This window comes from Xenopus laevis, chromosome 7L (assembly GCF_017654675.1).
Source record: "Xenopus laevis strain J_2021 chromosome 7L, Xenopus_laevis_v10.1, whole genome shotgun sequence".
Classification (NCBI taxonomy): Eukaryota; Metazoa; Chordata; class Amphibia; order Anura; family Pipidae; genus Xenopus; species Xenopus laevis.
In genome coordinates, this window is record NC_054383.1 from 56341963 (window position 1) to 56359227 (window position 17265).

The 17265-nt window shown below is 40.5% G+C and overlaps 1 protein-coding gene across 17 annotated transcripts in view; it reads left to right on the top strand.

The window, feature by feature from the left end:
• The window catches only part of kcnma1.L (potassium calcium-activated channel subfamily M alpha 1 L homeolog), a 673250-nt gene that overhangs the window by 417736 nt on the left and 238249 nt on the right, over nt 1-17265 (top strand).

The window sequence follows — 17265 nt, forward strand, 5'->3', positions numbered from 1 at the left end:
ATATTAGCACAAGAGGATATGAGGAAAAGCTATTTTGTATGTAACAAGAAGATAAGCGTTAAATATTTAAGGCAGTCAATGTCTGAAAGAATATGTATAATGGTGTGATGGCTGTTTCTGCAAGCAAAGAATCAAAAGAGCTGAGATAGATAGGGATGTCGCAGACTGTTCGCCCGCGAACTAATTCGCACGAACATCGGCTGTTCGCGTCCGCCGAATGTTCGCGAACATCGCGCGACGTTCGCCAATTTGGGTTCGCCTTAGCTGGCGCTTATTTTTGACCTCTCACCCCAGACCAGCAGATACATGGCAGCCAATCAGGAAGCTCTCCCTCCTGGACCACCCCCACACCCCCTGGACCACTCCCCTTCCATATATAAACTGAAGCCCTGCAGCGTTTTTTCATTCTGCCTGTGTGTGCTTGGAAGAGCTAGTGTAGGGAGAGAGCTGTTTAGTGATTTGAGGGACAGTTGATAGTAACTTTGCTGGCTAGTAATCTACTTGATACTGCTCTGTATTGTAGGGACAGAACTCTGCAGGGATTTGAGGGACAGTGAGTTTAGGTTAGTTAGCTTTGCTGACTAGTAATCTACCTTCTACTGCAGTGCTCTGTATGTAGCTGCTGTGGGCACTGCTTCTGATCTCATCTGCTGACTGCTGTAATAACCCAATAGTCCTTGTAAGGACTGCTTTTATTTTCTTTTTTGTTTTTTTACTTTGCTACTATAAGAGCCCAGTGCTATTAGTCTAGCTGTGTTGGGGAGTGGGACTGGTGTGCTGCTCCTAGTAGTTCAGCACCAACCAGAGTAATTTTTTTTTTTTAATATACAGATGCAGCCACTTTGGTTTGTCTGTTTGACACAGAATAACTAAACACAGATATCCCATTTATCTCATTTAACACAGAAAACTGTGACACAACATCCCATCTAATTAAAGCATTCACCATTGTGAACAATGGTGCTTTGGTATGCTAATGAAAAGGTTAAATGCATTAAATGAGTTAAGATAACTTTAGATAACACAGTTTCTTCAATTAACTCTGAGTCATGACGCATTTAACTCACAAATCCAAGTGGCTTCATCTGTATATATATATTTTTTTATTTTACTTATCTTACTGTTCTTTAACGTGTCCAGTGCTGTTTGCTGTTCTTCATAGTAGTGCACCAATAGTAGTGCACTTGCAGGCATTGTTTGCCCAATGTGTTCTTCAAACAACTGCCACCTAGCTGTGTGAGCTTTTTCACATTCTGTCTAAATATCAATAATAATACCGTCTCCAGAAACACCACCTGAGTGATGTTTTTCAAGCAGCAATAATATATTCCGTATCCACTGCTGTAGTGTATACGTTGACCTTGCAGGCATTGTTTGCCCAGTGTGTTCTTCAAACAACTGCCACCTAGCTGTGTGAGCTTTTTCACATTCTGTCTAAATATCAATAATAATACCGTCTCCAGAAACACCACCTGAGTGACGTTTTTCAAGCAGCAATAATATATACCGTATCCACTGCTATAGTGTATACGTTGACCTTGCAGGCATTGTTTGCCCAGTGTGTTCTTCAAACAACTGCCACCTAGCTGTGTGAGCTTTTTCACATTCTGTCTAAATATCAATAATAATACCGTCTCCAGAAACACCACCTGAGTGACGTTTTCCAAGCAGCAATAATATATTCCGTATCCACTGCTGTAGTGTATACATTGACCTTGCAGGCATTGTTTGCCCAGTGTGTTCTTCAAACAACTGCCACCTAGCTGTGTGAGCTTTTTCACATTCTGTCTAAATATCAATAATAATACCGTCTCCAGAAACACCACCTGAGTGACGTTTTCCAAGCAGCAATAATATATTCCGTATCCACTGTTGTAGTGTATACATTGACCTTGCAGGCATTGTTTGCCCAGTGTGTTCTTCAAACAACTGCCACCTAGCAGTGTGAGCTTTTTCACATTCTGTCTAAATATCAATAATAATACCGTCTCCAGAAACACCACCTGAGTGACGTTTTCCAAGCAGCAATAATATATTCCGTATCCACTGCTGTAGTGTATACGTTGACCTTGCAGGCATTGTTTGCCCAGTGTGTTCTTCAAACAACTGCCACCTAGCTGTGTGAGCTTTTTCACATTCTGTCTAAATATCAATAATAATACCGTCTCCAGAAACACCACCTGAGTGACGTTTTTCAAGCAGCAATAATATATTCCGTATCCACTGCTGTAGTGTATATGTTGACCTTGCAGGCATTGTTTGCCCAGTGTGTTCTTCAAACAACTGCCACCTAGCTGTGTGAGCTTTTTCACATTCTGTCTAAATATCAATAATAATACCGTCTCCAGAAACACCACCTGAGTGACGTTTTTCAAGCAGCAATAATATATTCCGTATCCACTGCTGTAGTGTATACGTTGACCTTGCAGGCATTGTTTGCCCAGTGTGTTCTTCAAACAACTGCCACCTAGCTGTGTGAGCTTTTTCACATTCTGTCTAAATATCAATAATAATACCGTCTCCAGAAACATCACCTGAGTTGTTGTTGTTGTTTTAAAAAAAATGCCAGGCAAAGGCAGGCCGCCACGCAGAGGCACTAGGGGCCGTGCTGCTATGCTATCCTGTGGCCCTAGGAAATTGCCCAGTTTTACAAAGGCAATTACCCTGAACTCCCAAAATGCTGAAGAGGTAGTTGACTGGCTTACACAGCACACCCCATCCTCTACCGTTTCTAACTTTGCCACAACATCCTCATCCTCCTCTGCTATGGGCACCCCACGTAACACTTCCTCCACCACCGGCGCCCCTTCTTCACTGGAGTCAGAGGAGTTATTTACACATGAGTTTCTTGAACTGAGTGATGCGCAACCATTATTGGCAGAAGAAGATGAAGGAGATGAGGACGTTACACCAGATATAATTCTGGCAGACAACACAACAGAGATGGACATAATGAGTGATGAGGAGGTCCCCGCTGCTGCTTCCTTCTGTGAGCTGTTAGAAGAAATTGATGCATCTGAGGAGAATGATGATGAGGAGATTGATGTTTTGTGGGTGCCCAGTAGAAGAGAGCAAGAGGAGGATAGTTCAGATGGAGAGACGGAGAGTCAGAGAGGCAGGAGGAGAATAAGACTTAGAAGAAGCAGGGAGGACAGCTCGCAGGGAACAGTAGGGCAACAACATGTATCGGCACCTGTGGTCAGCCAGCCAACGCACCCGCCATTGCCGCCAACTTCTACTGTTACCGCCAGATTGCCAGCTTCAAAAAGGTCAGCAGTGTGGGATTTTTTTAATGTGTGTGCCTCTGACAAAAGCGTTGTAATTTGCAATGAGTGCAGTCAGAAACTGAGTCTTGGGAAGCCCAACACCCACATAGGTACAACTTCTATGCGAAGGCACATGAACGGCAAGCACAAAGCACTATGGGAGCAACACCTCAAAGGCAGCAGACAAACTAAAAGCCACCCTCCTTCTGGTCCAGCATCTTACTGCTCTACCTCTGCTGTCCTTGACCCGTCTGAACCACCCTCCACTCCGCCTTCCACCTTGACCACCAGTTCCCAGTCATCTGCCCCCAGCCAAGTTTCTGTGAGGTCCATGTTTGAGCGTAAGAAGCTAATGTCTGCGAGTCACCCCCTTGCCCGGCGTCTGACAGCTGGCTTGTCTGCACTCTTAGCCCGCCAGCTTTTACCATACCAGCTGGTGGACTCTGAGGCCTTCCGCAAATTTGTAGCAATTGGGACACCGCAGTGGAAGGTACCCAGCCGCAATTTTTTTTCCAAGAAGGGAATACCACACATGTACCACCATGTGCAGAGCCAAGTCACCGCATCTCTGTCACTTAGTGTTGGGGCAAAGGTCCATATGACTACTGACGCATGGTCCTCCAAGCATGGTCAGGGCAGGTATGTCACCTACACTGCCCACTGGGTGAACTTGGTTATGGCTGGGAAGCAGGGAATGCGTGGCTCAACAACAACAGTGGAGTTGGTGTCACCGCCACGGATTGCACGCGGTTCTGCCACCACCTCTACTCCTCCTTCGCTCTCTACCTCGTCTTCTTCCTCTGCTTCCTCCTCCTCTGCTGCTGGGTCCTCCTCCTCCACACCTGTGCACCCCCAGCTCCCCCTAGGCTATTCGACGTGCCAGGTACGCCGTTGTCATGCTGTCTTGGGGATGACGTGCCTGGAAAGCAGAAACAATACCGGATCTGTACTCCTGTCATCTCTGCAGTCACAGGCCGATCGGTGGCTGACCCCACACCAACTGAAGATCGGAAAAGTGGTGTGTGACAACGGAAGCAATCTGTTGGCAGCACTGAGACTGGGCAATTTAACACATGTGCCCTGCATGGCACATGTTCTGAATTTAATAGTCCAACGTTTTGTCTCAAAGTACCCAGGATTCCAGGACATTCTCAGGCAGTCCAGGAAGGTGTCGGCCCATTTCAGACGTTCCTACACAGCCATGGCACGCCTTGCTGACATTCAGCAGCGGTATAACATGCCAGTCAGGCGTTTAATTTGCGACAGCCAGACTCGCTGGAATTCAACGCTCCTCATGTTTGAACGTCTGCTGCAACAACAAAGAGCCGTCAATAAATACCTGTTTGAACTGGGTGGTAGGACTGGATCTGCAGAGCTGGGGATTTTTTTCCCCCGTTACTGGGTGCTTATGCGCGATGCCTGCAGGCTCATGCGCCCTTTTGAAGAGGTTACAAACATGGTCAGTCGCACCGAAGGCACCATCAGCGACCTAATACCCTTTGCTTTCTTCCTGGAGCGTGCCGTGCGACGAGTGACAGATGAGGCTGTAGACCAGCGTGACGAGGAGCAGGAAGCACACGATTTCTGGTCGGAATCACCAGAACGAGCCCAGGCACCTGCTGCAACGCAGGGAGAGGTGTCAGAAGTGGAGTCAGAGGAGGAAGGTGGCTTTGTGGAGGAGGAGGACCAACAGGAGCAGGCTTCCCAGGGGGCTTGTGGTGACCTTTTGGGGACCCCTGGTCTTGTACTTGGCTGGGGGGAGGAGACCGTGGATGATGTAGTCCTTGATAACGAGTACTGGGTCGCAACGCTACTAGACCCTCGGTACAAGCATAAAGTGGCAGAAATGTTACCAACGTACCACAAGTCCGAAAGGATGCTGCATTTACAAACCAGCCTGCAAAACATGTTGTACAATGCTTTTAAGGGTGATGTCACTTCAGGAACTCATCAACATTCCAGGGGCAGAGGTGCCAGTAATCCTGCCACGAGCGCACCTGCAAGGACAATGCACTTTGGCCACTCTGTAACGTCAGACATGCAAAGGTTTTTCAGTCCAAGGCAGCGCCAGAACCCTTCTGGATCCACCCTCAGAGAACGCCTCGACCGGCAGGTAGCGGACTACCTGGCATTAACTGCAGATATCGACACTCTGAGGAGCGATGAACCCCTGGACTACTGGGTGCGCAGGCTTGATCTGTGGCCAGAGCTGTCACAATTTGCCATGAACCTCTTGTCTTGCCCCGCCTCAAGTGTCCTCTCAGAAAGGACCTTCAGTGCAGCAGGAGGGATTGTAACTGAGAAGAGAACTCGCCTAGGTCACAAAAGTGTGGATTACCTGACCTTTATTAAAATGAATGAGGCATGGATCTCGGAGGGTTACTGCACGCCGGAAGACTTGTTCTGACTCCCCATGCAGCTGTCCTTCTCTGCACGCCGCATGACTCCACACACAGCTGTCCTTTAGCGTCCTCCTCCCTCCGCCACCGTTACAAACTAGGGTGCAAACCCTACTGGTTTCATTTTAAGCAAAACTTTTTGGACAGGTAAATCCTGAGTTTTTCTGGCCTCTGTGCTTCAGTGGCTGCAACCAAAAAAATATATATTTTCAGCATTTATATGGCATATTTTTTCTGGCCTCTGTGCTTCAGTGGCTGCGACAATTTTTTTTTATATTTTTAGCATTTATATGGCATATTTTTTCTGGCCTCTGTGCCTCAGTGGCTGCGACAAAAAAAAATTAATATTTTCAGCATTTATATGGCATATTTTTTCTGGCCTCTGTGCTTCAGTGGCTGCGACAAATTTTTTTTAATATTTTTAGCATTTATATGGCATATTTTTTCTGGCCTCTGTGCTTCAGTGGCTGCGACAAAAAAAAATTAATATTTTCAGCATTTATATGGCAAATTTTTTCTGGCCTCTGTGCTTCAGTGGCTGCGACAAAAAAACCATAATTTTTCAGGAAAGTACACATGCCTAATTTTTCAGGGTTCTGCAACAGTGGCAAAATCGCATCTTTTATGGTCACCGCAGGTGATCAATAAAGTAGACCAAAACTGGGCCCACACTGCAGAATCAGTGTTTTTTGGTTCACTTCACTGTACATTGAATTACCTCTGCCTGACCGTGCACGTGCGCACAAGCACGGTGACTGCTAAACACACCACTACAGAAATATTGCCACCAACAGGACGAACATCCTGGAGGTGACAAGCAACTAGTAATTAAAAACTATTATTTGCTCACTTGACGGTATCATTCATTAAAGCTCTTTGCGTTTTTTTGCGTTGCAGTAAGCGCCGCGTTTTGTCTTTGCGTGTGAACAGGCTGTAACCTTTACACGACTTGATTGGCATGTAGACGCCGGACGGTTTAAAGCAGTTTATTACACAAGTTTAGAAATGTAGTGTGATTTCTGCCCTTTACAGAACTCTGCAAGGATTTGATGGACATTTTAGGTTAGGTAGCTTTGCTGGCTAGTAATCTACCTTCTACTGCAGTGCTCTGTATGTAGCTGCTGTGGGCAGCTGTCCTGCTGCTGATCTCTCATCTGCTGACTGCTGCCTGTAACCCAATAGTCCTTGTAAGGACTGCTTTTATTTTCTTTTTTGTTTTTTTTACTTTGCTACTGTAAGAGCCCAGTGCTATTAGTCTAGCTGTGTTGGGGAGTGGGACTGGTGTGCTGCTCCTCCTAGTAGTTCACCACTACCAGCACCAACCAGAGTCAAAATTGTTACAAAGTATCTTATTTGCACCTGTTAGCTGTTCTGAGCTCTCTGCCAAAAGCTAATTAAGTTAGAAACTGTTTTTTTTCTGGCTGTTCAGTGCAGAGAAAAGAGGGACTGGTGTGCTGCTCCTCCTAGTAGTTCACCACCACCAGCACCAACCAGAGTCAAAATTGTTACAAAGTATCTTATTTGCACCTGTTAGCTGTTCTGAGCTCTCTGCCAAAAGCTAATTAAGTTAGAAACTGTTTTTTTTTCTGGCTGTTCAGTGCAGAGAAAAGAGGGACTGGTGTGCTGCTCCTCCTAGTAGTTCACCACTACCAGCACCAACCAGAGTCAAAATTGTTACAAAGTATCTTATTTGCACCTGTTAGCTGTTCTGAGCTCTCTGCCAAAAGCTAATTAAGTTAGAAACTGTTTTTTTTCTGGCTGTTCAGTGCAGAGAAAAGAGGGACTGGTGTGCTGCTCCTCCTAGTAGTTCACCACCACCAGCACCAACCAGAGTCAAAATTGTTACAAAGTATCTTATTTGCACCTGTTAGCTGTTCTGAGCTCTCTGCCAAAAGCTAATTAAGTTAGAAACTGTTTTTTTTCTGGCTGTTCAGTGCAGAGAAAAGAGGGACTTTCCAGTACAAAAGAGGGACAGGGGGTTGAGTGGTCAAAAGAGGGACAGTTGGGAGGTATGCAAGTGCCACCTAGCTGTGTGAGCTTTTTCACATTCTGTCTAAATAACAATAATAATTCCGTGTCCGTAAACATCACCTGAGTGATGTTTTTACAGCAGCAATAATATATTCCGTATCCACTACTGTATACGTTGCCCTTGCAGGCATTGTTTGCCCAGTCTTTAACCAAGTGCCACCTAGCTGTGTGAGCTTTTTCACATTCCGTGTCCAGAAACATCACCTGAGTGACGTAGTGTGATTTCTGCCCTTTACAGCACAAAACGCAGCGCTGTGTCAACAATGTATTTTTCAGATACATTTTTGCCCTTGATCCCCCTCTGGCATGCCACTGTCCAGGTCGTTGCACCCTTTAAACAACTTTAAAATCATTTTTCTGGCCAGAAATGTCTTTTCTAGCTTTTAAAATTCGCCTTCCCATTGAAGTCTATGGGGTTCGCGACGTTCGCAAACCGTTCGCATTTTTGGACGCAAGTTCGCGAATATGTTCGCGAACATTTTTTCCGCCGTTCGCTATATCCCTAGAGATAGATGACAAAAAAACAATTAGTTTTAAAATAAGTCTTGAAATGGAAGAGTCAGTTATTTGCAAGGCACACAGTGTTATAATTTCACAAAATGCACAATCAACATCAATAAAGTATCCCATTAAGTGTAAAAGAGGGCACAGGATCAAGGGGCCAAATTGTTATTAGTGCTGACAGACTTCCGAAGGAGGTAAAAAAATCAAAGAACTCTGTCTGTCTGTAGGTATAGCAAGGTATTTGTGGATCCAAACTGTTACTCTTCTATCTGTTTTTGAATATATTACAAATATTGATAAGCACAGTATTGTATAAAGCCAGCTAAGCATAAAAATATATGAACTCTTTTTTTTATTTTTACATACCCCTGACATTGCTAATACTTAATCAGTGTCAGTGAATTACACTTTTATGCTACTGCCCTTTGTACAGAGGTGACTTGTTATTTTATTGGGAGCTTGTATTGGGAATGTTATTAGAAATTCTACAGATATAAGAAGCTGCAGATTTCCAACATAAAAGGCTGTAGTATCATTACACATTACAGTGCAGTCTGTCAGTCAAAATGTGTGACACCATTCTAGGAAGTGTTTGTTTGTTTTCAACTGGGGAATTTTCTAGGGAATTTACATAGATTTGTCAAAGGAAATTGTAAATATAAATATAGGGTAACCCCAGTTTAGAAAGAAAAAAGTTGCAGGGCCTTAGGCTTGCCTTAAGGATTGCCTTAGGCAATAATAATGTAAATATTACATTTAAATATTGTTTTGAAGGAAGTGGCTTTCTTGTTTTATAAAGCTTCATAATACATGACTTTGCCATGAATTGCAGTTAATATGCTAATTGGTCTATTTATACATCTATATAAAACATTAAGTGCCATGTCTTAGAAGACTCAATAGAAAGAAGATATTTCCCCATTGAGCTTACATTCAAAGTGAATTGGTAACTGATGGTTACAAATCAGAGGGTAATAAGTACAGCCATTAACAGTGGAAGCTGAATTGACCCATATGTAACAAATTAGATACTTTGCTGGTGTTCTAATACTTGGAATTTAGAGATGCCAGTGGTGGTGTTAAAATATGGTAGCTTTGATGGAAATGGTGAAGACAATGGTAGCATTTAAAGACGCAAGAAGATGTGGTGAGGAATAAAAGTCTTCTACAAATCTTGTTAATTATTCTTTTCTTAACAAGGACCCATGATAATGTTTTGAAGGGGGTGGAGAGGATTCTAAATATTTAGTAGTAAAAATATTTAAGTAGTTGTTTCAAGGGACAGGTTAAGTAGTTGTTTGAAGGGAAAGGGACTGGAAGGGGAAAGCAACATGTCATAGGTATTAAACATAAAAGGGGAAGTAGGGTCAGGTTTGGATGAAAAGGCCAAGTTCAGTTTTTGTTAGGTTCAATTTGACATGGCATTTATTCATCTAGGAGGAAGAAGTAAATAGGTGGCAGTTTGAGAACTGGATCTGAATATCATACAAATGGTACTAACAAATACAGTACATGGATGGGATATCCCAAGAGTTGATATACAAGATGAACAACAGAAGGCCAAGTACAGAAGCTTGAAGCATGCCAGACTAATATTAACCAGAGATCAAGAGACATGGAGAACATTTCTGAAGGTGAAAAAATGCTCACACCAGACAATGGGTACTGACACCCCAAGTACATTATATACTGTACAGTGGGTACTAACACCCCAGCACATTATATACGGTGGGAAACAGTGGGGGTTATTTATAAACACTGGGCAAATTTGCACCTGGGCAGTAATCCATGGCAACCAATCAGATGATTGCTTCCAGTGTTCAACCTACAGCTCCCATGTCTTCATCATCTTCTATATCTGTGACTCCATACCATCAACATATCCTTGTCGAGAACTGCTTTGGTAGTCTGGAAGCAAAGTGGGGGTGCTCCATAGAAGTAAAGAAATAATGGCACAGTAAAGGCCATACATTACACACTTTGTAATAGTACAGTGCTTTCTAGAACATCCTAAGTCAATTTTATACAGTAAGACCAAAATACTTTATATACAGTAAGAGATATACAGTAAGGGGCCAATTCATTAACTTCGAGTGAAGGATTCAAAGTAAAAAAAACTTCGAATTTCGAAGTGTTTTTTGGGCTACTTCGACCATCGAATGGGCTACTTCGACCTTCGACTACGACTTTGAATCGAAGGATTCGAACTAAAAATTGTTCGACTATTCGACCATTCGATAGTCGAAGTACTGTCTCTTTAAGAAAAAACTTCGACCCCCTAGTTCGCCACCTAAAAGCTACCAAACCCCAATGTTAGCCTATGGGGAAGGTCCCCATAGGCTTGGCTAAGTTTTTTTGGTCGAAGGATAATCGATCGTTGGATTAAAATCCTTCGAATCGTTCAATTCAAAGGATTTAATCGTTCGATCGAAGGATTATTCCTTCGATCGTTTGATCGCAGTTTTTGCGCAAAATCCTACGACTTCGATATTCGAAGTCGAAGGATTTTCATTCCCAGTCGAATATCGAGGGTTAATTAACCCTCGATATTCGACCCTTGATGCATCTGCCTCTAAGAGATAATAGGTCCTAATACCCCTTCCCTCTTGACACCCCTTGCCCTTCCAAAAAGCAAGATACCTTAAGGCTACAGTGGGTTTCAGAGCCCTACAATTCAAAATTAGCTCAGAAATCATCTACACTGTAGAATATGCATCCATGCACTATCTATTAGCAGATGAGATATTCGCACAAGAGGATATAAGGAAAAGCTATTTTGTATGTAACAAGAAGATAAGCGTTAAATATTTAAGGCAGTCAATGTCTGAAAGAATATGTATAATGGTGTGATGGCTGTTTCTGCAAGCAAAGGATCAAAAGAGCTGAGATAGATGACAAAAAAACAATTAGTTTTAAAATACCGTAAGTCTTGAAATGGAAGAGTCAGTTATTTGCAAGGCACACAGTGTTATAATTTCACAAAATATACAAAATGCACAATCAACATCAATAAAGTATCCCATTAAGTGGAAAAGAGGGCACAGGATCAAGGGGCCAAATTGTTATTAGTGCTGACAGACTTCCGAAGGAGGTAAAAAATCAAAGAACTCTTTCTGTCTGTAGGTATAGCAAGGTATTTGTGGATCCAAACTGTTACTCTTCTATCTGTTTTTGAATATATTACAAATATTGATAAGCACAGTATTGTATAAAGCCAGCTAAGCATAAAAATAAATGAACTCTTTTTTTTATTTTTACATACCCCTGACATTGCTAATACTTAATCAGTGTCAGTGAATTACACTTTTCTGCTACTGCCCTTTGTACAGAGGTGACTTGTTCTTTGTTTAGACATGTACCTACTTATCATTTACCAAATTTATTTAGCCTTAAAGGAATAGTTCAGAGTGAAAATAAAAACTAGGTAAATAGATAGACTGTGCAAAATAAAAAATGTTTCTAATATAGTTAGTTAGCCAAAAATGTAATATATAAAGGCTGGAGTGAACAGATGTCTAATAAAACAGCCAGAATCCAACTTCCTGCTCTTCAGCTCTATAACTCTGAGTTAGTCAGCGACTTGAAGGGGGGCCACATGGTACATTTCTGTTCAGTGAGTTTTCAATTGATCCTCAGCATTCAGCTCAGATTCAAAAGCAACAGATATGACCCATGTAGCCCCCCTCAAGTCTCTGATTGGTTACTGCCTGGTAACCAGGGTAACCAGTCAGTGTAAACCAAGACAGCCGAAAAGCAGGAAGTAGTGGCCTGACTGACATGTTATACATCAAATCACTCCAGCCTTTATACATTACATTTTTGGCTAACTAACTATATTAGAAACATTTTTTATTTTGCACAGCCTATTTATTTACCCAGTTTTTATTTTTACACTGAACAATTCCTTTAATCCTTATAAAGCACAGGGCCCTGACCTAGTGGACATGAGAATGAACTAATATTGTTCTGGTTTTCCAGTGTGAAATAAGCAGTGTAGAGCAAAAAACTAAGACCAGTAAACATAAAAAGTCATGTATGTTTTCTGATAATATTTGTGTTAGCAGAGAGCTGATCTGAACTGCATGTGCAGCCAACAATTTGCAGAGATGTCAAAAAACTAGACACTCTATGGACTCATGTTCTTAGTATAATTATGTATTACATAAGTAGCTCTCTCTAAATGATGTGAGATAAAATGTAAACTGAAGTTTGTTTTATTACATACTAATACATCATTATATAAAATAAATATTGATATAATATAAATATAATATTATATGTATATAAAATAAAAGCATTGTAGAGTATGGGAGTACCTGTACCAATACGTGTCTGCATGCATAAATTGAGCCACTAGTTAGAAGAATTCAAAAGGCCATGTATGATTAGATGGAAATGCACCTCTGGTCTTGTAGTTCCTACAGGAGATTTATCCGGAGGATATAATTGGGCAAACTACTGTAGAGATTGATAGCTAGAACAACAGATACTAATAGGTAAATACAGAATGTAGAAATTAAATGGATATGTGGAAAACTGGCCTGACAGACAAGGGATACTGTAGTTACAAAACCGAGAGAAAGGAGCCTCACAATTAGACATCAGTATGATAGCATAGAGATGGTGGGCATAGGAGGGACAGGGACACAAATACATTGTGATATATGAATAGTTATGGAAAGGCTAATATAAATTACTAGTGATAGGTTGCGGACTCCAAATTAATGCACACAAGGGACTAATTAAATGGAGGGATAAAAGAAAAGAACCCAGTGTAATTCTTTATCTTAATCTATTGGACAGTTTGCAGTTATGAGCATGTATTAACTGAAAGTAAGAGAGACTTATATAGAAAATCAGGAATGTTTACATACTGTGAGTTGACAATGCCTTCTAAAGAATAAAAAATTCAGGTATCCTATTTTCCACAAATTACTCAGGATTAACCCTATACAGAAGGACAGTAGTTGGTAGTGTAATGTACCCCTCGCAGTTGTTTAACCCTTTAAATGCCACAGAATGTAGAATCTACAGTCTGTGGTTAAAGGTGCTGAAATGCCACAGCAGCATTTCACTCTGGGGAAGCGAAGGTGTGGCTTTTAAAGCTGCTCCTTAACTTCCTGCTCATTCCCCTGCCCCTAGGCAATGAGCAGGAGGGAGGGAATGAGTGGGCCCTTGGCATAGTTTGGTAAATTTATGCATATGGGATTGCATATGGGGCATCAAACTGTTCAGTAGACCCCATGCGTTCATAATTAGAGAGCTTTATGCTGGTATGTTACAAAATGTGGGGTATATAATGGGGTAAAACGCAAACTTTGTGACAATTTTCAGAAATTTCATAAAAGTGATTCATCAGATTTGTCAGAATGTGTAATTTTGGAAAACATATGGTTTTCTAGGGTCTTCGTACATTTAGGGGGTCTTATGGTGCATAATACTCATGCTGGGTGCTTATATTGTAGCAGCCAGAGTGTCATACTTGAAGATTCATATACACTACTTTCATTTGTGGGTCTTTGTATATCACATTGTTTGGTTTATATATATAAATATTGGGTATCAATCTGTTCAGTAGACCCCTGGCGTTCATATTTAGGATGCTTTATGCCAGTACATCACGAAATGTGGGGTATATAATGGGGTAAAATGCAAGCTTTGTGATGATATTCGGAAGTTACATAAAAAGCGTTATGTTTAGCATAGCTTTGCAGTTTGGTAGTTTGCATCAGAAAGACGTATTTACCCGTTTTAGATTCGTCAGAATGTGTACTTTTGGAAAAGATATGGTTTCTAGGGTCTCCATACTGTTAGGGGGGTCTTATGACACATAATACACATACCGGGTGCTTATATTGTATTGTGGGGGTCTCTGTACGCCACATAGTTTGGTATATTTATATATATTTTGCATCAATCTGTTCAGTAGACTCCTGGCATTCATATTTAGGATGCTTTATGCTGGTATGGAAATGTGGGGTATATAATGGGGTAAAATGCATGCTTTCTGACAATTTTCGAAAATTTTAGCATAGCTTTGCTGCTTGATGCCATATAAAGACATATTTACCCATTTTAGATTCAGCAGATTGTGTATTTTCTGGAAATATGTGGTTTTCTTGGACAGACTTACTTATTTACTAATTTTACCCCACATAAATCAGGCAGTATATTTTTTTGGTGGTAGAAATATATGCCATGAAATGTGTATTCAGTAACTTTATTTAGTGGTCTCAGTGCCAGATGCTTTGGTAATCCTATTGACTATGGGCATCAAATTGTTCAGTGGACCCCTGGCAATCATATTTGTGATGGTTTTTCTTGGTACGTAATGATACATGATAAGTAAATGTGTTGATTTTTCATTAGCTGAAGTGATCTACAGGACTATTTGTATGTGTTAACTTCATTTTGGGTCCCATAAATGCCAGATAGTTTGGTAAACCTATGCACAATGAGCATAAAACTGTTAGAGGACCCCTTGCAATCATATTTAGAATGTTTTTTCCTGGTATGTAATGATACGTGGGCAATATGATGTTGGAAAGTTGAAGCTTTGAGTACATTTTCAGGCATTTCACCAAAACCACCAAAAACGCTTATTTCAGACAAGCTTTGATGTGTGGTAGTAAGGAGTAGAGAGACATAGTTACCATTTCTGGAATCAGCAGAATGTGTGTATTTTTCAAAATCATATGGTGTTCAGGGGTAAACCTACTGTTTCAGGTTTTTTGGCTTTGGAATCTAAGTATGGCGATCTCTCTGTTTGTGCTTTCAAAATTTGGTAATTTACTGCTGGGAGTTTTTGCTGTACAGAGGTCATAAATCTCCCTAAAACTATACATATCTGGTATTGGCACATTCGAGAGACTTGAGGCTTTCCATATCAGTTGTAGTTTCATGCGTGAAATAAAAATTTTTCTGGTATAAATTCATATATTATGAAAAATAGCAAATTTTCATATTTAGAGCTATAAATCTTTTAGCATAGGTGGAAATGCACAAAAACTCAGATTTAGAAAGCTCAGGTCCCCCAGAAAAAAACAATTTATAGGTTTCCTGGGTAATCTAAAGGTTTCCCCTAAGAAAATGCTCCTAAATTGAGTGACTACCAAATGTTCCAAAAATGTCTGCCACTGAGTGCAAATGAAATGTGAAATTCTGCTTGCACTTAAGGGGTTAAACTGGTCGTAATTTATTATTGTTTTTCAATAATGTCAACAAAAAACAAACTAAAAAAAATAACTACAAAAAGTAGAAAAGACCAGACAAGTTGAAGGTGAATTACTCCATTTTAAAATGTAAATGAGTGAAAGTTACTATTTTGTGAAATAGGTGGATACCGATTTTTTGCTAAATAATACATTATATTACAGTACATTAAATTATATATATATAATAAGATACTTACTGAAGGTAAAAGAGTAGAAGCATGTCAACAATATTAATGCTCGGAGTACAAATATTGATTATGAAAGAGTTTTTGCAGAAAGGGGAAAAGACAATCTTTTTGTATGTGAATAAGGACAATGAGAGTGTGACTGAAAAGTTATGTAAAGTTCATAACATAAAAAAGTATAGTGATCATGAGCGTAACTACAGAAGTATTAGAAGCAGACACTGCAGCTTCAGGGGGGCCTAGAAGGTATAGGGGACCCCATGACGCCCAAATAATGCTCAATTTCAACATCTATTAGTAAACAATTTTGAGAATCCTTAAAAAAGCCATCTCTCCTTGGCTTATGTGAGCTGAGTAATTTTACAGGAATAGGATGAATTAAGGAGCCATCAGATACTTGAATAAAGAATGGAAAGACAGGGGCCGTCTGGGCTCTTCCAGTTCCACAGTGAAACTGCCACACTTTGTCTGTTCCTAATTCAGATTTCTTGGTTTGACAAGGGGCAGTTGAGAGTAGAAGTTATTGTGCTGGGCTATAAGTCTATGCGGCAGCTGACGACTGCAATAAGCATCTGTGAATGGCTCAGAGCAAGCAGCTCAAAGGCTGTCTCTGTATGATCTTAGCAGTTTCCATGTTAACTCATTCTGCAACCGAACAAACTTTCATGGCAGGTGCTAATATCTGGTACCAGCAGAGATGGAGATGAGCATTTTTTCATAGACAATGCTTTTATTTTCCTGTCTACTTTAAATTTATTACATTTTATGGAGAAGATATATTTTTATTAATCCAAATAATTTTATTTTTTCATTTTTTTTTCTATTTATTTTTCAATTTAATTTGCAACTTCTGACTAAAGCTATTCTTCCGTTCTCCCTCCCTTTCAGAAAAGGACTTTGGAGTATAATGGTTGGCGTTTGTTTTCTTTTCAGTGGTATAAGATGTGTTAAATATTAATGCACATTCATTCTTGTGTTATCAACATTAGATATACAGACTTGCATCATTTTACAATGTTAATTTTGTTATTACTACAAAAGTAGTATAAAGAATGCAAAATCTTTACTTGATATTTTTTATTTAGTTATTGTTCATATGACTACGTGGAATGGTTCTTGATCAATAGTCTTTTTCTATGAAAGGAACGGTAACATCGAAACATCAAAGTAATAAAAATATAATGCAGTCTTGCCATGCACTCACTATTGTGTTTGCTTTAGAAACACTACTTTTGTTTATATAAATAAGCTGGTGTGTAGCAATGGGGCCATTCAAAGGAGAACAGGCTCAGGTTACACAGCAGATAGCAGATAAGCTCTGTAGAACATAATGGTGTTATCTGTTACATACTGTTTAACCTGTCCCATATTGCCTTTTTTCAATTTCCGCCATTGATACACAGCAGCTTGTTTATATGAACTATAGTATTGTTACTGAAGCAAACAGATCAGTTTTACCAGTGCAGAGGAACAGTACAAGAACTTTTTTATTACTTTAAGACACTTTCATTTATTGGTGTTACTGTTCCTTTAAATGTTAAAACTGGGTTGAACAATCATCTTGTCAAATCAACAACTGAAGAGCTAGAAGTTAGAAATCCACGTGGTAGAAGCAGTATGTATCTCTATACAGAGCTTACCCTTGCTTCAAATTGGCATTCTCTGC